We start from the raw sequence: 24751 nt of genomic DNA, 5'->3' as shown, positions 1-24751 counted from the left end.
AAAAAAGAGGACACAAGTTTGTTGAATTCCCAATGTGTTATCACTTTGCTTTCAACCATCTGACAACACAACCAAATTCCAATGGAAAAGCATGTCTGATTTTTGGTTAAGTTGTCACCTAAATGTGTTATCACTGCACTCTAAACAATTTAAAAGCTCAACAAAGTTCAAATGGGAATACAATGGCAGATATTTTGTCTACACAACTTAATAATTTAGATTTTTGGTTGAGAGGGAGACGTGAATCCAACATATGAATTATTACCTCATAGATTAAATTGAAATCAACCCAAGCTTGAAACTCTAGGCCTATACATGCTTTTATTTCCTCATACCTGGATTACTGTAACTCTTTGTATGTCTCAGTCAGATATTGTCTCCATTCACTTCAAAATGCTGCAGTTCAGCTTTTAATAGGCACCAGAATATTTTAACATACCACACCTATTTTAGCTTTTTCTACACTGGCTACCAGTCACTTTTAGAATAGATTTTAAAATGTTTATTAATCACGTTTAAGGCTAGGCTTAGTTAAGCCCCATCCTATGTCTTGGATCTTTTATCTCGGGCACGGCACTGTTGACCATTCCAAAGTCTAGGTTTGAAACAAAAATGCTTTGGAATGGTCTGCCAGATGAGATCAGCTGATTCAGTGCCTCTTTTTAAATCCCTGCTGAAGACACACTTTTATAAAGATGCTTTTAATGTATGATTTCAATGTATGATTTCAATTAGCTATCTTTTCTAATTCTCCATCCTGCTGTCGTTGTTTCTTTGTTTGTACTTTTATTTCATTATGTTAGGATGTGAAGCACTTGTTTAATTGTATTAAAAAGCCCTATACAAATGAAGCTATTATTATTATTATTATTATTATTATTATTATTATTATTATTATTATTATTATTATTATATGTATACACTCAATGACCCAGGTTACATCACTGATGATGTGTCCAAGAGCATGGTGAGATGTATTCTTCCATTCACTTTTCTGGCAAAACCAGTGATGACCAGGGACAGACTGGTTGACAAACAAGAATAGCGTGGTGACGACTGGAGAGACAGTGGACAGCTCGGAAAGACGGAACCCGGGCCGGGGCGGGTTGGCAACTCAAACCGCATCCTCTGTGAGAAGGAGACACAAAATAAGCAGATTGACTCATGGAAACAGAACGACTCATGGAAACAGAACGACTCATGGAAACAGAACGACTCATGGAAACAGAACGACTCATGGAAACAGAACGACTCATGGAAACAGAACGACTCATGGAAACAGAACGACTCATGGAAACAGATCGACTCATGGAAACAGAACGACTCATGGAAACATACTCCCAGGAGAGCCCGAGAGGGGGGAGAATGTGACTGTCCAAAGGTTTATGATGCATTGAAATGGACAACCGACTATGAGCATGCAATGTGTTTGCGGGAAAGGTCTGCAAGAACGGCCTTAAGGTTCATCAGTCCCGGATGAAATGTTTGGAGGGAGAAGCAGGGGCACAACGCTCAGGTAGCGAACCTGGTGAGACGCAGGAGAAGCCAGGCCCAGGGTCACCCCACCTTACAGACCCTGGCACCTCCACGTGTTTCTACTGGATCCGGCAGGCTACACTATCCTGCTAGTGCCCCGTGAAATCATTTGGGTATTTTAAATGTGGTCACCATAATCCCAAACGAAGAATAGTCCAAGAGAATTGACCAGTTCGGGATCATCTTCTTACTAAGTGTCAAAGGGAAGATTTTCTTCAGCATTGTAACTAGGCGGCTGGCAGACTTCCTCTCCAACAACAGCTACATTGACACTTCAGTGCAAAAATTAGGCATCTCAAAAATGTCTGGTTGTCTGGAGCACACAGGAGTGGTGACCTAGCTCATCAGCAATGCGTGAGAGAACAAGGGAGAACTGGCTGTGTTCTGGCTACGGATTGATGCCCCACAAGCTGGTGCAGTATACAATTACCAAACACCATGTCCCAGGCAAAGTGGCAGACCTCATTCTGGTCTACTACGGACGGTTCAGCATGAGAGTCTCATCAGGGTCAGTAACATCAGAGTGGCACAGACTGAAGGTGGGAATCACAGGCTACACCATCTCCGTGATCCTGTTTGCCCTGGCAATGAACATGATTGTGAAGTCTGCTGAAGCTGAGTGCCGGGTACCCTGAACCAAATCTGTGGTGCAACAACCACCAATCAGAGCCTTCATGGACAACCTGACAGTCACCACAGAGTCAGTGCCAGCTGATTGGATGGGAAAAATTGAGGTCGCTGGTGTTGAAGGGCAATGTCGTGGACAGATTCCGCTTCAACATCGCAGGAACACCGATCCCGTCCATCTCAGAAAAGCCAGTGAACACCTTGCCTGAAAGATCCAGGCCACCTGTCAGGAGCTGGAGAGTTGGCTGAAAGTGGTTCGCTGGTCAGGACTGCCCGGCAAGTTCAAGGTGTGGATGTACCAGCATGGCATCCTCCTGAGGATACTCGGGTCTCTGCTCAGCTACAATGTCCCCATCTCTACTGTTGAGAATGTGGCGAGGAAGGTTGTCAAAATGTAGTTGGACTAACAGCAGACATGTCCATGTCTTGTTACCTGAAGGTCTGAAATGCAGATTGACTGAACTGAATTACTTTACCTTCTTCCTCGGTGCGTGGGAGCTGATACTGAGAAAGGGGACCATTACACCCTTTAGGTGCGTGTCCACTTAAAATTTGCGACATATTGAAGACCTAAGACTAATTTAATGTCATGTTAATGTCATGTCATGAAATACGCATGTAGTTAATATATTCGACAGGTATTTGATGGTGCGTCCAAGCAGATCAGAGTGTACAACTCAAAGGGCTCCCGCCAAGGCATCAGGTCAGAGGGTCTGGACTTGCTGAGGTACCTCAACCATCTCCATATTTCAATTCCAAAACACATGGGAAATTGTGGTTGTGGTACATTAACCCTTGACACTAGTGGGAATTGGCTGATATGGATAGGGCTAAATTGAAATGTTTCTTACAGAACAAATATGAAATGCATATGCATAACCATGGTAGCAATTGAAAGGGAACAGTTTGGAAAAGTATTAGACAAAGATGAGGACACAACAGTAAGAGAAGCAGAAATATTTACCAAATCTGAAAATACTCTGGATATAATCAGTAACATAATAAGAATATTTCTTGGGTAGGTATGAGACAAAAAAAAATGACAGACAACAAAACATTTGCTAAAGTTGCAGGGTACAAGTGTAAAGGGCTACATAACAAATCCTATATTTATTGCAGCAATGCCTTCAGGAACGTCTGGGATCTGAGTGAATCATAAAGGAACCGGATGGGATGGCTGCCGTTTTACGGGCTCCTAACCAACTGTGCTATTTTGTGTTTTTTTTTGCATTGTTTGTAACTTATTTCATACATAAGGTTGCTGCTACCGTCTCTTATGACCGAAAAAAGCTTTTGGATATCAGAACAGCGATTACTCACCTCGAACTGGACAAAGACATTTTCTTTAATGAGTCTGACGCAAAGGATATACGGCTTCTCCGAGACCAGGCCAAAAATCCCTGTCATTCACGTGAAGAAAAGACAGAAATACAGGGGGCGGAGATCAGGTGCCTTGTGAGAATTCGTTGGCGAGCGGGTATCCCGCCTCTACAATCTCCATGCAAAACTATCCTACCAACGGGACATTAAAAATGGTAATTTCTTATGTTTTACTGAGTCGTGACTGAACGACGACACAGATAATATACAGTTGGCTGGGTTTTTCATGCATCGAACTCTGTTTGCGACACCTCTGCTATGTCTCTACTCCACCTCTCATCAGTCGGAATAAAGCTTTAAATTCCACGTGAGCAACATCCCTTTTTTAAACCTGATTTGAAGTACGGATGGACATTTGTAAGAATGCCTGTGCTTGAGTAATCTCATGAAAAAAAAATTGTACTCAAGTACTTGCATGTCAGTGTGAAATGGGGCTGAAGGCCAAAATGTTTGAGGTATGTTATTGGTTGTTCCTACACTCTAAGAAAAAAGGGTTCCAAAAGGGTTATTCGGCTGTACTCATTGGAGAGCCCTTGTTGGTTCTAGGTAGAACCCTTTTGTTTTCAAGTGGAACTGTTTTGGGTTCCATGTAGAACCCTTTCCACAGTGGGTTCTACATGGAACCTGAAATGGTACAACCTGGAATCAACAAGGGTTCTTCAAAGGGTTCTCCTATGGGGACAGCCGAAGAACGCTTTCAGATTCTCGATAGCACATTTTTTCCTAAGAGTATATTACTGGTATTTCTGATACACACCTGGAAACAAAATGTAGCATATTTTCACATACTCAAAACAATTAACATGTTTTTTTTGTTTAAAATTGTGTTAGTGCTGGTAAATAGTTATATTTCAAAATGTTTGAGTACTTTACTAATAATCAAATACGAACCTTGAATCTAGTACTCGAGAACTTGCGTCCATCCCTGATTTCAAGCTACATCATTTGTTTTCAGTTTGCCTGGAAACCCAAAGTTAGATTGCTTTGAATTCTACGTTGGGCAGAAATGAGTGTTTGAATCAGGAAAGTTTCCTCTCACGACCTCTACAAGCCAGAATGTTGAATACAATTATATTTTAACCCTCCTGTTGTGTTCGTTTCATGTCAATTAATTCTGTGTTCACGGTCCAAAATGACCGCCCGATTATAGCTGATTATAAATCCATAATAATAAATATATTATCACCTAATGTTGTGTTAGATCTTTTCATCAACTCAAGTTCTTGTGAACATTACAAGTTTTGAACTTCTACTTTTTTTGAGTTTTTGAGTTTTAAAAAACATATTGTATGTATTATTTTGACTATAACAAATACTCAGATGAAACATATTGTGTTATTTGTCACAGACTACTTTGTGTAAAAGTTTAACAAGGACTCTCTCCTCCTCACCCGTGTCATGATCAAAGATATGATCAAGAGCCTCACATACAGTACATCGTTTGGTCATTGTGCTGCCACAGAATGAATTGTGAGCAAGGCCTCAAAAAAGCTTTATATACCAGAGTTGCGAGAAAAGTTCTATATGTTATTGAAACAATGTTGCGTTTGTTTGTGAGAATGCCAACAGGTGTGGTTCCCGTGGGGGAAAGATTCTATTTGAGAAAGGTTCCTGTGGGGGTTGCCATGGAAGCCAAGAAGGGGAGGGAGGTGTGTGTGTGTGCGTGTGCTCAAACACACATGCATGTGGGAGTCTGGGAGAGGAAGTGTGTCTGGGCATGTGTCTGGGCATGAATGGGCATGTGCATGAACTCAATTTTATACACTAATTGTACATTCATTTCGAATGACTGATCATTTTTGACCGGGAACACCACAGGTATACAAAAGTTAAATAAAACACCCAAAATGTAATGAAAATCATTCAAATGTATTTTGTGTGTTCAGATGCCCTGTGTGGACAAAGTCATGGAACCTTATGACAATCAGATTAAATTAACTACATTTTTCAGAGAAATCTTGTAAATCGGTCCACGGTTGTCCGTGTGGTTGGTTCTTTTGGCGGTAGGAATGCGAGACAATATATCCACAGTAAAGTATAATCACATACATTTTTCAAAGCACTAGTAGTGAGTTCAGATTTCTGCACGTGTTTACATGGTTCTGCCCGTGCTTCTGGCGATAGAAAAAGCATTTAAAACATACCTGGTAACAGAAAATATACAACACAGTATGTCGTAACTGTGCAAATCTCAGAAACAACATAGCATAGTTACATAACATAGTTAGCATCACCTTTAAGAGTATGAAAGCCACGGTACTGTGCTGAAGCTGAAATTGCAGGGCCGAGGCCACCGAGGAAGACAGGGAGAAAATCTGGAACCAGATAAAATAAGGTTATTATATTTTGGGTTAGTATTGTTTTAGTTTCTCAAACACATCTGTTAATTATTTTTTAGACTGGATAAGAGCAACAGCTATGCTGGGATTTGGCAACAAAAAAAAACATGCTACAATGTGCAGCATGCTCTATTCACAGAAGCGCAGGGGAGAGGGTGATCACGCCTAGAAACCAAGGTTATAATAGAAAACTGGCTAGATCTAGTCTGCGTTTTAGTTGCTTACTGTTGGCTTTGCATCTGCTATGCATCCAGCTCAGCAAGGTACACATGCTCAGACCCCCATGGGAGGGTCTCGTTGTCTGGGCAAGTCAAGTGTTTTTAAATGCAACATACAATGTTTTTGTGTAATGTCTGGGTCTTATTGTTTTGGCCTAGTCGTGGTTAATGTGTCTAGTTATTAAGTGAAGCTTTTTAAAATACAATGTGAGACAGGAGGGGAGTAGGCCTACAGTGCCTCTACTGTGGGCTCTTGTATTCAAGTGGCCGGGGTGTCTAACACAAATGCCTAACACAAATGCCTAACACAAATGTACATTGTTTGAAGCCATCTTAGTCACAAATGATGGTTCCCATAAGCCCCCTATGATTCTTTCACATTTTTTGTTCAGCGTTCGCTGGTAAGGGGTCCTGCGTGCTCTGGGCATTAATACATGAAATGATTTGAAAGATTTGTTATTTTGACTGAACAAGTTGAACAGATCAGACAGAGTCAGTAAAAAAAAGCAAAAACCTCCCATCACTAGGAGCTGTGGAGGTGGAAACACAAAAGTCTGATGCTTTTAAGGTAAAGCAGTGAAAAATCCCCAAGTGGAAAATCCCCAGTACAAAGTCTATATTCTTATCATGTAATGACAATGCAGTGTTGTGTTGAGCCTGACCATTCCATTTCTAGGCTTGTGGCTGAAGCGTGACATAAGGTAAAATGACCCCACTGGGGTCACATCACCACATCATTTCAACGTGGACAATTGGGTCATATTTGGTTGAGACCTATATTCACCCACTCAAAAAAAGAGGACACAAGTTTGTTGAATTCCCAATGTGTTATCACTTTGCTTTCAACCATCTGACAACACAACCAAATTCCAATGGAAAAGCATGTCTGATTTTTGGTTAAGTTGTCACCTAAATGTGTTATCACTGCACTCTAAACAATTTAAAAGCTCAACAAAGTTCAAATGGGAATACAATGGCAGATATTTTGTCTACACAACTTAATAATTTAGATTTTTGGTTGAGAGGGAGACGTGAATCCAACATATGAATTATTACCTCATAGATTAAATTGAAATCAACCCAAGCTTGAAACTCTAGGCCTATACATGCTTTTATTTCCTCATACCTGGATTACTGTAACTCTTTGTATGTCTCAGTCAGATATTGTCTCCATTCACTTCAAAATGCTGCAGTTCAGCTTTTAATAGGCACCAGAATATTTTAACATACCACACCTATTTTAGCTTTTTCTACACTGGCTACCAGTCACTTTTAGAATAGATTTTAAAATGTTTATTAATCACGTTTAAGGCTAGGCTTAGTTAAGCCCCATCCTATGTCTTGGATCTTTTATCTCGGGCACGGCACTGTTGACCATTCCAAAGTCTAGGTTTGAAACAAAAATGCTTTGGAATGGTCTGCCAGATGAGATCAGCTGATTCAGTGCCTCTTTTTAAATCCCTGCTGAAGACACACTTTTATAAAGATGCTTTTAATGTATGATTTCAATGTATGATTTCAATTAGCTATCTTTTCTAATTCTCCATCCTGCTGTCGTTGTTTCTTTGTTTGTACTTTTATTTCATTATGTTAGGATGTGAAGCACTTGTTTAATTGTATTAAAAAGCCCTATACAAATGAAGCTATTATTATTATTATTATTATTATTATTATTATTATTATTATTATTATTATATGTATACACTCAATGACCCAGGTTACATCACTGATGATGTGTCCAAGAGCATGGTGAGATGTATTCTTCCATTCACTTTTCTGGCAAAACCAGTGATGACCAGGGACAGACTGGTTGACAAACAAGAATAGCGTGGTGACGACTGGAGAGACAGTGGACAGCTCGGAAAGACGGAACCCGGGCCGGGGCGGGTTGGCAACTCAAACCGCATCCTCTGTGAGAAGGAGACACAAAATAAGCAGATTGACTCATGGAAACAGAACGACTCATGGAAACAGAACGACTCATGGAAACAGAACGACTCATGGAAACAGAACGACTCATGGAAACAGAACGACTCATGGAAACAGAACGACTCATGGAAACAGAACGACTCATGGAAACAGATCGACTCATGGAAACAGAACGACTCATGGAAACATACTCCCAGGAGAGCCCGAGAGGGGGGAGAATGTGACTGTCCAAAGGTTTATGATGCATTGAAATGGACAACCGACTATGAGCATGCAATGTGTTTGCGGGAAAGGTCTGCAAGAACGGCCTTAAGGTTCATCAGTCCCGGATGAAATGTTTGGAGGGAGAAGCAGGGGCACAACGCTCAGGTAGCGAACCTGGTGAGACGCAGGAGAAGCCAGGCCCAGGGTCACCCCACCTTACAGACCCTGGCACCTCCACGTGTTTCTACTGGATCCGGCAGGCTACACTATCCTGCTAGTGCCCCGTGAAATCATTTGGGTATTTTAAATGTGGTCACCATAATCCCAAACGAAGAATAGTCCAAGAGAATTGACCAGTTCGGGATCATCTTCTTACTAAGTGTCAAAGGGAAGATTTTCTTCAGCATTGTAACTAGGCGGCTGGCAGACTTCCTCTCCAACAACAGCTACATTGACACTTCAGTGCAAAAATTAGGCATCTCAAAAATGTCTGGTTGTCTGGAGCACACAGGAGTGGTGACCTAGCTCATCAGCAATGCGTGAGAGAACAAGGGAGAACTGGCTGTGTTCTGGCTACGGATTGATGCCCCACAAGCTGGTGCAGTATACAATTACCAAACACCATGTCCCAGGCAAAGTGGCAGACCTCATTCTGGTCTACTACGGACGGTTCAGCATGAGAGTCTCATCAGGGTCAGTAACATCAGAGTGGCACAGACTGAAGGTGGGAATCACAGGCTACACCATCTCCGTGATCCTGTTTGCCCTGGCAATGAACATGATTGTGAAGTCTGCTGAAGCTGAGTGCCGGGTACCCTGAACCAAATCTGTGGTGCAACAACCACCAATCAGAGCCTTCATGGACAACCTGACAGTCACCACAGAGTCAGTGCCAGCTGATTGGATGGGAAAAATTGAGGTCGCTGGTGTTGAAGGGCAATGTCGTGGACAGATTCCGCTTCAACATCGCAGGAACACCGATCCCGTCCATCTCAGAAAAGCCAGTGAACACCTTGCCTGAAAGATCCAGGCCACCTGTCAGGAGCTGGAGAGTTGGCTGAAAGTGGTTCGCTGGTCAGGACTGCCCGGCAAGTTCAAGGTGTGGATGTACCAGCATGGCATCCTCCTGAGGATACTCGGGTCTCTGCTCAGCTACAATGTCCCCATCTCTACTGTTGAGAATGTGGCGAGGAAGGTTGTCAAAATGTAGTTGGACTAACAGCAGACATGTCCATGTCTTGTTACCTGAAGGTCTGAAATGCAGATTGACTGAACTGAATTACTTTACCTTCTTCCTCGGTGCGTGGGAGCTGATACTGAGAAAGGGGACCATTACACCCTTTAGGTGCGTGTCCACTTAAAATTTGCGACATATTGAAGACCTAAGACTAATTTAATGTCATGTTAATGTCATGTCATGAAATACGCATGTAGTTAATATATTCGACAGGTATTTGATGGTGCGTCCAAGCAGATCAGAGTGTACAACTCAAAGGGCTCCCGCCAAGGCATCAGGTCAGAGGGTCTGGACTTGCTGAGGTATCTCAACCATCTCCATATTTCAATTCCAAAACACATGGGAAATTGTGGTTGTGGTACATTAACCCTTGACACTAGTGGGAATTGGCTGATATGGATAGGGCTAAATTGAAATGTTTCTTACAGAACAAATATGAAATGCATATGCATAACCATGGTAGCAATTGAAAGGGAACAGTTTGGAAAAGTATTAGACAAAGATGAGGACACAACAGTAAGAGAAGCAGAAATATTTACCAAATCTGAAAATACTCTGGATATAATCAGTAACATAATAAGAATATTTCTTGGGTAGGTATGAGACAAAAAAAAATGACAGACAACAAAACATTTGCTAAAGTTGCAGGGTACAAGTGTAAAGGGCTACATAACAAATCCTATATTTATTGCAGCAATGCCTTCAGGAACGTCTGGGATCTGAGTGAATCATAAAGGAACCGGATGGGATGGCTGCCGTTTTACGGGCTCCTAACCAACTGTGCTATTTTGTGTTTTTTTTTGCATTGTTTGTAACTTATTTCATACATAAGGTTGCTGCTACCGTCTCTTATGACCGAAAAAAGCTTTTGGATATCAGAACAGCGATTACTCACCTCGAACTGGACAAAGACATTTTCTTTAATGAGTCTGACGCAAAGGATATACGGCTTCTCCGAGACCAGGCCAAAAATCCCTGTCATTCACGTGAAGAAAAGACAGAAATACAGGGGGCGGAGATCAGGTGCCTTGTGAGAATTCGTTGGCGAGCGGGTATCCCGCCTCTACAATCTCCATGCAAAACTATCCTACCAACGGGACATTAAAAATGGTAATTTCTTATGTTTTACTGAGTCGTGACTGAACGACGACACAGATAATATACAGTTGGCTGGGTTTTTCATGCATCGGCAGGACAGAACAGCTACGTCAGGTAAGACGAGGGGTGGGGGTGTGTGTCTATTTGTCAATGACAGCTGGAGAGCAATGTCTAATATTAAGGAAGTGTCAAGGGATTGCTCGCCTGAGATAGATTACCTCATGATAAGCTGTAGACCACACTATCTACCAAGATGCTGGCACTAAGACCGAACTCAGCAAACTGGATAAGGCCATAAACCAACAAGAAAATGCTCCAGAAGCGGCGCTCAAGTGGCCGGAGACCATAATTCTATCCTCCTGATTCCTGCTTACAAGCAAAAACTAAAACAGGAAGTACCAGTGACTCGCTCAATATGGAAGTGGTAAGATGACACGGATGCTACGCTACAGGACTGTTTTGCTAGCACAGACTGGAATATGTTCTGGGATTCATCCAATGGCAGTATGCCAACTCAGTCACCGACTTCATCAATAAGTGCATAGATGACGTTGTCACCAGAGTGACCGTACGTACACTACCGTTCAAAGTTTGGGGATGACTTAGAAATGGCCTTGTTTTGAAATAATACATTTTTTGTCCATTAAAATAACAAAAAAATGATCATAAATACAGTGTAGACATTGTTAATGTTGTAAATGACTATTTTAGCTCGAAACGGCAGATTTTTTTGGATTATCTATAGAGGCGTACAAAGGCCCATTATCAGCAACCATCACTCCTGTGTTCCAATGGCACGTTGTGTTAGCTAATCCAAGTTTATAATTTCAAAAAGCAAATTGATAATTAGAAAACCCTTTTTGCAATTATGTTAGCTCAGCTGAAAACTGCGGTGCTAATAAAATAAGCAATAAAACTGGCTTTCTTTAGACTAATATCTGGAGCATCAGCATTTGTGGGTTGGATTACAGGCTCAAAATGGCCCGAAACAAAGAACTTTCTTCTGAAACTTGTCAGTCTATTCTTGTTCTGAGAAATGGAGGCTATTCCATGCGAGAAATTGCCAAGAAACTGAAGATCTCATACAACGCTTTGTACTAGTCCCTTCACAGAACAGAGCAAACTGGCCCTAACCAAAATAGAAAGAGGAGTGGGAGGCCCCGTTGTACAACTGAGCAAGAGGACAAGTACATTAGAGTGTTAAGTTTGAGAAACAGACGCCTCACAAGTCCTCAACTGGCAGCTTCATTAAATAGTACCCGCAAAACACCATCTCTTCACTGTTGACGTTGAGCCAACTCCAGGATGCGGGCCTTCTAGGCATAATTCCTCTATCCAGTGTCTGTGTTCTTTTGCCCATCTTAATTATTTATTTTTATTGGCCAGTCTGAGATATGGCTTTTTCTTTGCAACTCTGCCTAGATGGCCAGCATCCAGAAGTCACCCCTTCACTGTTGACTTTGAGACGGGTGTTTTGCGGGTACTATTTAATGAAGCTGCCAGTTGAGGACTTGTGAGGCATCTGTTTCTCAAAATAGACACTTGTCCTCTTGCTCAGTTATTTTAAATGGACAAAAAAAATTGGTTTTCTTTCAAAAACAAGGACATTTCTAAGTGACCCCAAACTTTTGAACGGTAGTGGTTATATCCCAACCAGAAGCCACGGATTGCAGGCAACATCCACACCGAGCTAAAGGCTAGAGCTACCACTTTCAAAGAGTGGGACACTAATCGGGACGCTTATAAGAAATCCCGCTATGCCCTCAGACGAACCATCTTTTAGCCAAAAGGCTAAACGTCAATACAGGACTAAGATTGAATCCTACTACAGCGGCTCTGACGCTCGTTGGATGTGGCAGGGCTTGCAAACTATTACGGACTACAAAGGGGAGCCGCAAGCTGCCCAGTGGCGTGAGCCTACCAGATGAGCGAAATGCCTTTTATACTCGCTTTCGAGGTAAGCAACGCTGAAGCATGCATGAGAGCACCAGCTGCCCAGGCAACCATGTGATCACGCTCTCCGTAGCCTATGTGAGCAAGACCTTTAAACATGTCAACATTCACAAGGCTGCGGGGGCCAGACTGATTACAAGAACTTGTACACAGAGCATGCGCGGACCAACTGGCAAGTGTCTTCACTGACATTTTAACCTCTTCCTGACCGAGTCTGTAATACCTACATGTTTCAAGCAGACCACCATAGTCCCTGTGCCCCAAAAAATTAAGGGAACCTGCCTAAATGACTACCGCCCCCTAGCACTCACGTCGGTAGTCATGAAGTGCTTTGAAAGCCTGGTCATGGCTCACATCAAAACCATCATCCCGGAAACCCTAGACCCACTCTAATTGGCATACCACCCCAACAGATCCACAGATGACACAATCGCACTCCACACTGCCCTTTCCCACCTGAACAAAAGGAACACCTATGGGAGAATCCTGTTCATTGACTTCAGCTCAGCGTAGTGCCCACAAAGCTCTTCACTAAGCTAAGGACCCTGCGACTAAACACCTCGCTCTGTAATTGGATCCAGGACTTTCTGACGGGCCACCCCAAGGTGGTAAGGGTAGGCAACAACACATCTGCCACACTACTCCTTAACATGGGGCCCCTCAGGGGTGCGTGCTTAGTCCCCTCCTGTACTCCCTATTTACCCACGACTGCATGGCCAAGCACGACTCCAACATCATCATTAAGTTTGCTGATGACACAACAGTGGTAGGCCTGATCACCGTCAATGATGAGACCTATAGGGAGGTCAGAGACCTGGCAGTATGGTGCCAGGACAAAAACCTCTACCTCAATGTGAACAAGACAAAGGATCTGATCGTTGACTACAGGAAAAGACGGGCCGAACAGGCCCCCATTAACATTGACGGGGCTGTAGTGGAGCTGGTCGAGAGTTTAAAATTCCTTGGTGTCCACATCACCAATGAACTATCATGGTCCAAACACACCAAGACAGTCGTGAAGAGGGCACAACAACACCTGCAAACATCAGGAGACTGAAAAGATTTGGCATGGGTCACCAGATCCCCAGATCCTCCTGGTGGGAGCAGTGATCAGGGGAAGAGACGGTCTGGGAACCTTCTTAAGTATGACACTGCTAAGGGGAAGGAGAGACGCAGGCTGGTTCAGGAGGAGGGGAGAGTAGCTGTGGAAGAGGAGAGGTCCAGCAAAACAGTCGGAATGAGTCAGCAAGGAGCCTGGACAAGGTGGGAGCAGGCAGTGGAGAGGAAAGTCATGTGGACTGACCTTTGGCAGGCAGAATCAAGTTCCTGATCCAGGCAGTGTACAATGTCCTTCACAGACCATTTAACCTGTTCTCCTAGGTGCAAAGTGGAGTCTTCTGCATGCTCGTTATGCTCCAAGAGATTAACATTGGAGCACATCCTGAGCTGCTGTCCAAAAGTTCTGGGAGTGGGCTGTTACCGCTGGTGCTATTACCAGGTTCTCCAGACTATCACAGAAGCAATCTGCACAGGAATTAGCAGCAAGTAAGTACGGCCCACCACTCACAAGATTGCTTTCATCAGAGCTGGAGAGCAACCAGGGTCCCGATCCAATCTACCAACAGGGATCCTAGTGACTACTCAGGCTGGCAGCTTACAGCCAATCTAGAGAAACAACATAAGTTCCCACAACACATTGTCAAGACAACTCTGAGACTAGACATCATCCAGGAGGCCCACAACAGGGGCTGTTGAGGTACACACTGTTCTCGGCCGAATTATCATCCATGCATTTAGATACCATCAGAGAGAGAGAGAGAGAGAGAACGAACAGTTTCGTTTTGGGCATTTTCAAATTCAGGAAATCCAGACTTCTAAGACAAATGTCTTAAGAATAACAACACACAGTTTTAACCATTTTTATTTAACACTGCAGAGTTGCAGACCAGGGAGTCAGAGGGCTAATCCTTAGGAAGAAATCCCGACCATCCAGCAGGCCCAATCTGGTGAGATGTGTTATTGCAATACACATATATCACTCAAGGTGGGGAAAAGGGAGGTGGGTTATGACACCTCACGCCCATTCTAAATCTTAACGCAGCAGACGAATCCTTTGTCCTCTCAGTATGGAGGATTGGAATGTCTGAGTGGGCCCTATGCAGAATTTACCTCAGAACAGCAACATGCAGTAAATGGACTTTGGGACAATATATTTCACCAGCCAAAATGGTGGTTACAATGATAGATGGAATATGAAAACTAATGTCATTTTTGTTATGTTATTTAAAGTTAAATGACGATATTATAACGAAAACATTGTAACTTGAAGAGTTTTCATAAAATGTACCTGATGTTTGAATATTGTGCATTGTGTGGAAAGTGTCCAGATCAAATAATGTTTTTATAAAGATGAAATATGAAGTTAGTTGTCTAAAATAGATCTGAGTCAATCCATACCTTGCCTCCTAACTAGATATGATATAGATATAGAGAACTTGGCATAAAGACGGAAACTCCCCTTTGTGAGCCGGGGGTATAAACTTGTGAGTTAAGAATTTACAATTGAGACTAGGTGACCATGCGCTGCAGCCAAGGTCCGAGCAGTCGCAGCCAAGGGCCGAGTAGTCGCAACCCCAAAACGCAACACGAGGTTGAAGAAGACAAAAGAACCTCAACAATCTATGCTACAGATCAGTAGCTGTGTCTAAGAGGGTGAATTCAAGCAGGACCACCTGGTTATTCTATCCAAGGAATTGTGTGTCTACACTGCTTTCACTCCCACGCTGGAAAATCTATACACTGCTGATTAGCCATTCGGAGAAGACCCCTTTTCAGAACGAGGGTGAGGAAACAGACCACTAAGAGAAAGGACACTGACATTGTGTGGACAATCAGAGACTTACACCCGGTAATGAAAGAAGTGCCGCCATCAGAGGAAAAGAGAGACCCCATCGGAGACCTTTGACAAGTAATTATATCATTATATTCTGACCCATAAGCGCGGCAGTTCGGGGCAAGGTGTTAGGGCTAAACTAAGTTTAGTTTACAAATGTATCCAAGTGTTATTTTCTCTCGTGCACCCTCTCTTTCTAAAATCCCAATTTTGTGTAACACGGGTCATATTGCGTTGGCCTGCAAGGGACCTGTTTCATTGTACTAAGTTATAATCAATAATCAACTCAATTGGTGTGTTACGGAATGATTTAGTGAGAGACTCGGGTTTGTGCAGATTTACGAATTTGTAATGCGATGCTACTGGCGGCAGAGAAGTCAAGCCCAGGAGAGCGGAAACTGATTTACAACAGTTGTGTTTAATAACCATAAACCACCATCAACAGAATAATAATAATAAATGAGTCAAACAAAACCTGGTAAATACCAGCATATCGTGCACAAGCACTACAACAAACAATTACAGACAAGGACATGGGGGGAACAGAGGGTTAAATACACAACATGTAATTGATGGAATTGGAACCAGGTGTGATGGAAAACAAGACAAAACCGATAGAAAATGAAAAGTGGATCGGCGATAGCTAGAAGGTCGATGACTTCGATCGCCAAACGCCACCCGAACAAGGAGAGGGACCAACTTCGGCAGAAGTCGTGACAGAATTATGCAATGTTCAGGATGAGACTAGAGGAAATTGATTAATTAGCGACTGCTGTAAAATCGATATTCTGATATTCGTTTAGTTAATTTGGGAAATGGAAACTCAATAAAAACAAAGTTTTTCCATGGTGCCCCAGGTTACGGAGTTAAAAATTACCTGATTAATTGAATCACGTAATTGTAAACAGGTAATCATTCGATGAACAGCAGTCGTCACATTAATCAATACAATGTTAAGACATATTTATATGGTGGCCCCTGTGAGGAGTCTAAGATAAAACTAGGCCTCACTTTTGAATGAATTCCATACCAATTGTGTAGCAAGATACGTATACGCCAATAATAGCTATAGGCAGGACTATTGTTGAGAGGGGCGTGTGCGAGGTTTTTCCTTTTCACCACGATACTGGTAGGTAGAGAACCACTCATGTTGCATATCTGACAAATCAGTGTGTGGGGGTATTTACTGAATGCTACGAGCTAGGGCAAATGTACCAGCCAATGCAGGCATTCTGAGAATAATCTTAGTTGGGCCCAACATAGTGTTATTTCTGTCGATCGCATTCAGAAGCAATTAGACTCGGTCATAAGTCATTTCTAGAGCAGAGGACATATGAGCCGGCCATTACGGAAATGTAGATATATTTGTGTCACCGAAACAAAGCATTATCTCTCTACCTCTCGCATTTTGGTAACGTGAAGAGCTCAAGGGTTGAACGTGAGATGTCCCTTAGTAAGCCTGTTCCCTTGTTGGAGGGACATTTCCTTGTGCTGGGAAAAGGAAATCCCGCACAAGTGAAGCTAAGCATTGCACCAGATGCTAAGCTAACAAAGGGGGAGCATCCATTTTTGTTTTCCCCCTTTGTTCAAAGTGAAATCCCCCCCGGGCGGATCCCGTGTGATTTCAGCTTGTGCTATCAGTGACCTCTGGTGAAGAATTGGCAGTAATTGCTTTTAAATAATTTGGGTTACACTGTATGGTATCCAACAAATCTCAACTGATTGGATACCATTGTCTCATTCAATGTAATACATAAGTTAAATTGCCATACTACCTTTTCAGGTCGTTTATTGAGGTAATACACAAAGTGATGTGTTCCAACCTATGAGACATTGTTAAACTTTTCCACATGAACTTCGATAAAGTTTTCAGGTTAATTAAAGTTTAATTCCCAAATAGCCTAGACAGGTATGATTCATTAATAACATTGATTAATCGATTAAATTTGCATTTACCAGCTCATTGGTGTCTACGACCACATTACTAACAGTACTGTAAAATTCCACCTTTGCTGGTACCCTGTCAATTTCAGCTTGTGCTATCAATGACCTCTGGTGGTGAAGAATCACCAGTAATTGTTTTGAAATAGTACAGGTTACACTATATGGCAGGTATTCCCAAACTGGGGTACGCGTTTCCATTGGGGATACGCGAAATAAAAATGTGATTCACATTAAAACAATATATAATTTTAAGTAACTTTTCTTGAACATTTTTCAAACAGTTCATTTACATTTTCCAAAGGGGCTACACATTTGGGTGAGTTTTTTTTCTCGCCTGGTTGGCCTCATTTCACTGCCAAAAATAAAATGAAAGCATCTACTATTCAGCTAAATAAAACAATGTCAAATACAGGTAGCCTAGTCAAATAATTAACATCCAATCACATTAACTGTTACTCTCTCACAGGAATTCTACTAACCGTATGTAGCCAAACGTAGCTGCTGCTCATGTTGGTATCTGTACTGATGGCGCAAAAGTGATGACAAGGTGACATAGTGGAGTGGTAACGCGCATGCAAGCAGTTGGTCTCGACGCCACTTGGGTACACTGCAGCATCCACCGAGAGGCTCTTGCTGCCAAGGGAATGCCTGACAGCTTGAAAGACGTTTTGGACACTACAGTGAAAACTTTGTTAAAGAAGGCTCCTGACCTCTCGTGTATTTTTTGCACTATGCAATGATATTGGCAGCAACCATGTAACGCTTTTACAACATACAGAAGTGTGCTGGTTATCAAGGGGCAAAGTATTGACACGTTTTTTAGAATTGAGAGACAAGCTTAAAGTTTTCTTAGCTGACCATAATTTTCACTTGTCTGACCGCTTGCATGATGACGAGTTTCTCACACGACTGGCCTATCTGGGATCTGGGTGATGTTTTCTCTCGCCTGAATGATCTGAATCTAGGATTACAGGGACTCTCCGCAACTACTGGCAGCTTCATTAAATAGTACCCGCAAAACACCCGTCTCAACGTCAACAGTGAGGAGGGGACTCCTGGATGCTGGCCTTCTAGGCAGAGTTCCTCTGTCCAGTGTCTGTGTTCTTTTGCCCATCTTATTATTTTATTTTTATTGGCCAGTCTGAGATATGGCTTTTTCTTTGCAACCCTGCCTAGAAGGCCAGCATTCCGGAGTCGCCTCTTCACTGTTGACGTTGAGACTGGTGTTTTGCGGGTACCATTTAATGACGCTACCAGTTGAGGACCTGTGAGGCGTTTGTTTCTCAAACTAAACACGAATGTACTTGTTCTCTTGCTCAGTTGTGCACCGGGGCCTCCCACTCCTCTTTCTTTTACGCCAAACATAACGTTTTGCATTGTTGCCAAAAAGTTCAATTTTGGTTTCATCTGACCAGAGCACCTTCTTCCACATGTTTGGTGTGTCTCCCAGGTGGCTTGTGGCAAACTTTAAACGACACTTTTTATGGATATCTTTAAGAAATGGCTTTCTTCTTGCCACTCTTCCATAAAGGCCAGATTTGTGCAATATACGACTGATTGTTGTCCTATGGACAGAGTCTCCCACCTCAGCTGTAGATCTCTGCAGTTCATCCAGAGTGATCATGGGCCTCTTGGCTGCATCTCTGATCAGTATTGTCCTTGTATGAGCTGAAAGTTTAGAGGGACGGCCAGGTCTTGGTAGATTGGCAGTGGTCTGATTCTCCTTCCATTTCAATATCACTTGCACAGTGCTCCTTGGGATGTTTAAAGCTTGGGAAATCTTTTTGTATCCAAATCCGGCTTTAAAGTTCTTCACAACAGTATCTCGGACCTGCCTGGTGTGTTCCTTGTTCTTCATGATGCTCTCTGCGCTTTTAACGGACCTCTGAGACTATCACAGTGCAGGTGCATTTATACGGAGACTTGATTACACACAGGTGGATTGTATTTATCATCATTAGTCATTTAGGTCAACATTGGATCATTCAGAGATCCTCACTGAACTTCTGGAGAGAGTTTGCTGCACTGAAAGTAAAGGGGCCGAATAATTTTGCACGCCCAATTTTTCAGTTTTTGATTTGTTAAAAAAGTTTGAAATATCCAATAAATGCCACTTCATGATTGTGTCCCACTTGTTGTTGATTCTTCACAAAAAAATACAGTTTTATATCTTTATGTTTGAAGCCTGAAATGTGGCAAAAGGTCGCAAAGTTGAAGGGGGCCGAATACTTTCGCAAGGCACTGTGTATTTAAATTGAGATCCTTCAAAGTAGCCACCCTTTGCCTTGATGACAGCTTTGCACACTCTTGGCATTCTCTCAACCAGCTTCACAAGGAATTATTTTCCAACAGTCTTGAAGGATTTCCCACATATCAAATCAAATCAAATTTATTTATATAGCCCTTCGTACATCAGCTGATATCTCAAAGTGATGTACAGAAACCCAGCCTAAAACCCCAAACAGCAAGCAATGCAGGTGTAGAAGCACGGTGGCTAGGAAAAACTCCCTAGAAAGGCCAAAACCTAGGAAGAAACCTAGAGAGGAACCAGGCTATGTGGGGTGGCCAGTCCTCTTCTGGCTGTGCCGGGTGGAGATTATAACAGAACATGGCCAAGATGTTCAAATGTTCATAAATGACCAGCATGGCCAAATAATAATGAGGCAGAACAGTTGAAACGGGAGCAGCAGCACGGCCAGGTGGACTGGGGACAGCAAGGAGTCATCATGTCAGGTAGTCCTGAGGCATGGTCCTAGGGCTCAGGTCCTCCGAGAGAGAGAAAGAAAGAGAGAATTAGAGAGAGCACACTTAAATTCACACAGGACACCGAATAGGACAGGAGAAGTACTCCAGATATAACAAACTGACCCTAGCCCCCCGACACATAAACTACTGCAGCATAAATACTGGAGGCTGAGACAGGAGGGGTCAGGAGACACTGTGGCCCCATCCGAGGACACCCCCGGACACGGCCAAACAGGAAGGATATAACCCCACCCACTTTGCCAAAGCACAGCCCCCACACCACTAGAGGGATATCTTCAACCACCAACTTACCATCCTGAGACAAGGCTGAGTATTGCCCACAAAGATCTCAGCCACGGCACAACCCAAGAGGGGGCGCCAACCCAGACAGGAAGATCACATCAGTGACTCAACCCACTCAGGTGACGCACGCCTCCCAGGGACGGTATGAGAGAGCCCCAGTAAGCCAGTGATTCAGCCCCTGTAATAGGTTTTGAGGCAAAGAATCCCAGTGGAGAGAGGGGAACCGGCCAAGCAGAGACAGCAAGGGCGGTTCGTTGCTCCAGAGCCTTTCCGCTGTGCATTCGTTGACTGCTGTCCAAACTTTTGACTGGTACTATATGTACATTTGATATTTCTGTATTTCATTTCAATACATTTACTAAAATGTCTAAATACATGTTTTCACTTTGTCATTATGTGGTATTGTGTGCAGATTGGTGAGAATATAAATCAATTTAATCCATTTTGAATTTGGGCTGTAACAATAAAACGTGGAATAAGTCACGGGGATTCATTATTTCTAAAGGCACTGCATGTACTGTATGTGTGTGTGAGAACCTATTACAGTAATTTACTGTAGCTCATTCAGCCACACTAGTTTGTCCGCTGTAGCCTGTGGGCTCTTGAAAATCTTCTAGAACCTGCATCCTCTGGCTAATCTGTACTCTTTTATCAAGGAATTTGACCGGAGCATTGTCCTAGATCAAACAGTCAAACACAATGGGAAACAAGCATAGCATACAAGTCAAGAGATACCACGGAAACTTCACCATGAATCATATAGCCATAGCCAGCCAATCCTAATATTTGATAAAACCTGATATATGAGCGTTGCGCATGGGTGTGATGTTAACAGGATCCAGGGGAGGGGGGTGTGTGTCCCTGCATGCGTGCATGTGTGTGGCAGTATGCATGATATTGGAAATGCCACTCCTTAAAGGGAAAAAGACTCCGTTTACTGTTTTGTAAATAGCATATATTATGAAATTACAGCGCTGGCCAATGCAATTTTAGTAAACAATATCAAAAGTAATGTGAGAGAGGTTATAAGGAGAAGTAATGAAGCGGAAAGCAGAGGGGGAGGAGGTGGAGAAGGAGGAGGGGGTAATAACAGCTGTCACAAAGGCACAAACACCTCCCTCTGTGAGAGAGGACATTCAGAGGGGGCCAAACAGCTGTCCCAGACCTGTCAGATGTGACATTATCTTACATATCAACAACCTAATTTGATTTTACCCAGCACCCATTGTGATAAATTGATACCACCCTGTCTCAACCCAATACACCTGGGGTTAACCAGGTTTGGGAAGCCACTTCCATTGTGTAGGCTACTGTAGGCTAAATAATGTGAAATTCCAGTTTAGTATCTACATCTCTGTCCATCTGCTACTTTATTGAAACACAGCCAATTGTAATGCATGTTATAGGAATACACTTCATATGTTAGCATGGCAGAGGAAAACTCACAAAACCCGAAACAAACAACCCGGAATACTTTATGGCTGTCGACTCACTGGGAGCACACAGGTTGAATCAACGGTGTTTCCAGGTCATTTCAATCAAATTACGTTGAACCAACGTGGAATAGATGTTGAATTGACATCTGTACCCATGTGGGGAGTCTATGGCCTAATGTTATTTAGATTACCTCCTGATTACTCCGTTAGCCAAAGGTTTATTAGAGCCTGTGAAGAGACTGTCACCCAGTGGACATAAAGGTAAAGCGACGTCAAAAAGTAGTCTCGGAAATTGTCGGAAACTTGTTCATGTGGAAGGCATCCTGCATGCCTAGGAAGACGGCCTTTCTAGGGTTGCAAAATGTCATAAATGTTCCCAAAATTTCCAGGTTTTCCAGAAAACAGGGTTGGAAAATTCCAACAATCAGGAAGAAATAAGCAGGAAATCCGGAATACTCAAACCAGGATTTCTGGAGAGAAAAAAAAAACATTTTGTGGAAAGTTGCCAGACTTTTGCAACGCTATGCCTGTCACTACCACATAATTATCCTCCATTACTATTCCAGTCTTAAATAGATCATAAATCAATTGACTGATCAGATCAAGGGAGAGGGGGCTTTCTCTGATGCTGTCGGGGTATAGAGTTGTCTTGGCTATGATAAAGCACATAGGTGTGGAGTTGAATGGACCAAAATACAGAATGGACCAGTACAGTATAGGGCCTATGATTCTACGATAAATCCTGTGATATACCTAGGATTCCCCAGGTTCCTCCCTTCTCTTTAGGGGCAATATGCACCTCTGTGGCAACATAAGCAGCAACAGTATAATGTTTAGGTTGTATCCTTTTGTCTCTACCTCTTGTATTTGGTGAACAATTATAGTTGTAGTTGGTGGCCAACACTGTTGACTGTGTTGTGTGTGTTAATCATTACTGCCATCCCCTGGAACAGTAAGGTTATTGCAATGATAAAAATGCTCACTTTGTCTGAAAGTCACAAGCTGTCAAATCTTTGCTTCCTCCATCCTTCATTCCTTAATACCTCTCAAAGCTCGGTGGAGGAGAGGATCAGAGAAGAATGGGATAAACTCTCAAAATACAGGTGCGCCAAGCTTGTAGCGTCATACCAAAGAAGACTCAATGCTGTAATCACTGCCAAAGGTGCGAAAACAAAGTACTGAGTAAAGGGTCTGAATAGCAAGAATGTAAGTTTTTCAGACAAAGCCATTGAGTGTATTAATTGACACAAGTGGCACACTAATGTAATGGACATCTTTCACCAGTATTTTACATGATTGGCTATGATTTGACATTTATGTCACACTGTTTTTCTATACAAATTCAGCTTGTTTATCGTAGCAGTGAAATGTATACCAATTCAATGAAATAGACAGTGTCCTGTGAAAGGATGTTTATAACAGTAAAGACTAAAATCAAATGTTGTCCCTTTTATGATTATCCAGTTTGGTATTGTCTGTATGTAGTCATAATGCTTTATCTGCCAGAATCAGTTGACGGTTGACTAAAATGAGCTGCAGCGCAAACATCTGTCAGTCACAAGGTGGAAGAAGCCCATACATTTTTATCTGGGCAAGGCCATAAGTTAATGTCAATTAAGACTAACTCTGTTGGGCATAAAGGGTCTGAGCAGAGCACAGAGAAGGGTTTGTTTCCAGTTTGGCAATGGTGGTTACCTAGCTACACAAGCCAGTTTTCAACACCTTCACAATCCCTTAGCTAGACAAGCGACAAAAAGTCTAAATCCTGCAGAGTATATTTAGAACACACCTTCTCATTACCAGGATTCTGGATTGTGGAGGAGAAGGTCGCAAGTCATTTGACAATTGCCAGTTAAGGTTTTGAATAAGGCGGAAAATAAATAAGAGAGTGGGAAGGGGGTGGTCTTAGTCTGAATGCTACTACCTCCTCTCTGTTTCTTAGTAAGGGTGGCTATTTCTCTAGGGTGGGAATGACAGTGTGAGATTGACTGTTTGCTAATGAAAGCGCACCAAGTGTGAGAAGCTTGTCTGTCCTTTGGTGAAATATATTTTGTACAGTTATAGTTTTGAACAATTCCCACCCCAAATAGTTGTTTACACATTTCTTGCAGCCAAGAATTGGTATGGCAAGACAACAACAGGTCAAGCATGTTCTCTGTGCTCCCAATTACAGTGCATTCGGAAAGTAATCAGACCCCTTGACTTTTTCCACATTTTGTTACGTTAATATTTTGTTACGTTACAGCCCAAATCTAAAATTGATTAAATAAAGAATTGTCCTCCATCAATCGACACACAATATCCCATAATGACAAAGTGAAACAGGTTTATAGAAATGTTTGAAAATGTACACTTTAAAAAAACCTGAAATAACTTATTTACATAAGTGTTCAGACCGTTTGTTATGAGATTCGAAATTGAGCTCAGGTGCATCCTGTTTCCATTGATCATCCTTGAGATGTTTCTACAACTTGATTGGATTCCACTTGTGGTAAATTCAATTGATTGGACATGATTTATATTGACACCTGTATATATAAGTTCCCACAGTTGACAGTGCAGAGCAAAAACCAAGCCATGAGGTGGAAGGAATTGTCCGTAGAGCTCCGAGACAGGATTGAGTCGAGGCACAGATCTGGGGAAGGGTACCAAAATATTTCTCCAGCATTAAAGGTCCCCAAGAACACAGTGGCTGCCATCATTCTTAAATGGAAGAAGTTTGGAACCATCAAGACTCCAGCCGCCCGGCTAAACTGAGCAATCGGGGGAGAAGGAACTTGGCCAGGGAGGTGACCAAGAACCCGATGGTCACTCTGTGGGCACATGACAGCCCGCTTGGAGTTTGCCAAAAGTCCCCTAGACTCTTAGACCATGAGAAACAAGAATCTCTGGTCTGATGAAACCAAGAT

General features: G+C 42.6%; 1 pseudogene; it reads left to right on the top strand.

The window, feature by feature from the left end:
* The first annotated feature begins 8768 nt into the window (after positions 1-8768).
* Positions 8769-14436, top strand: LOC149972474 (uncharacterized; annotated as a pseudogene).
* Positions 14437-24751: the final 10315 nt, after the last annotated feature.

Source organism: Oncorhynchus mykiss, chromosome 23 (genome assembly GCF_057628025.1).
Source record: "Oncorhynchus mykiss isolate SJ-2025 chromosome 23, ASM5762802v1, whole genome shotgun sequence".
In the NCBI taxonomy this organism is placed as follows: Eukaryota; Metazoa; Chordata; class Actinopteri; order Salmoniformes; family Salmonidae; genus Oncorhynchus; species Oncorhynchus mykiss.
Note: the sequence above shows the minus strand (reverse complement) of the source record. Positions and strands in the feature narration are given on the sequence as shown.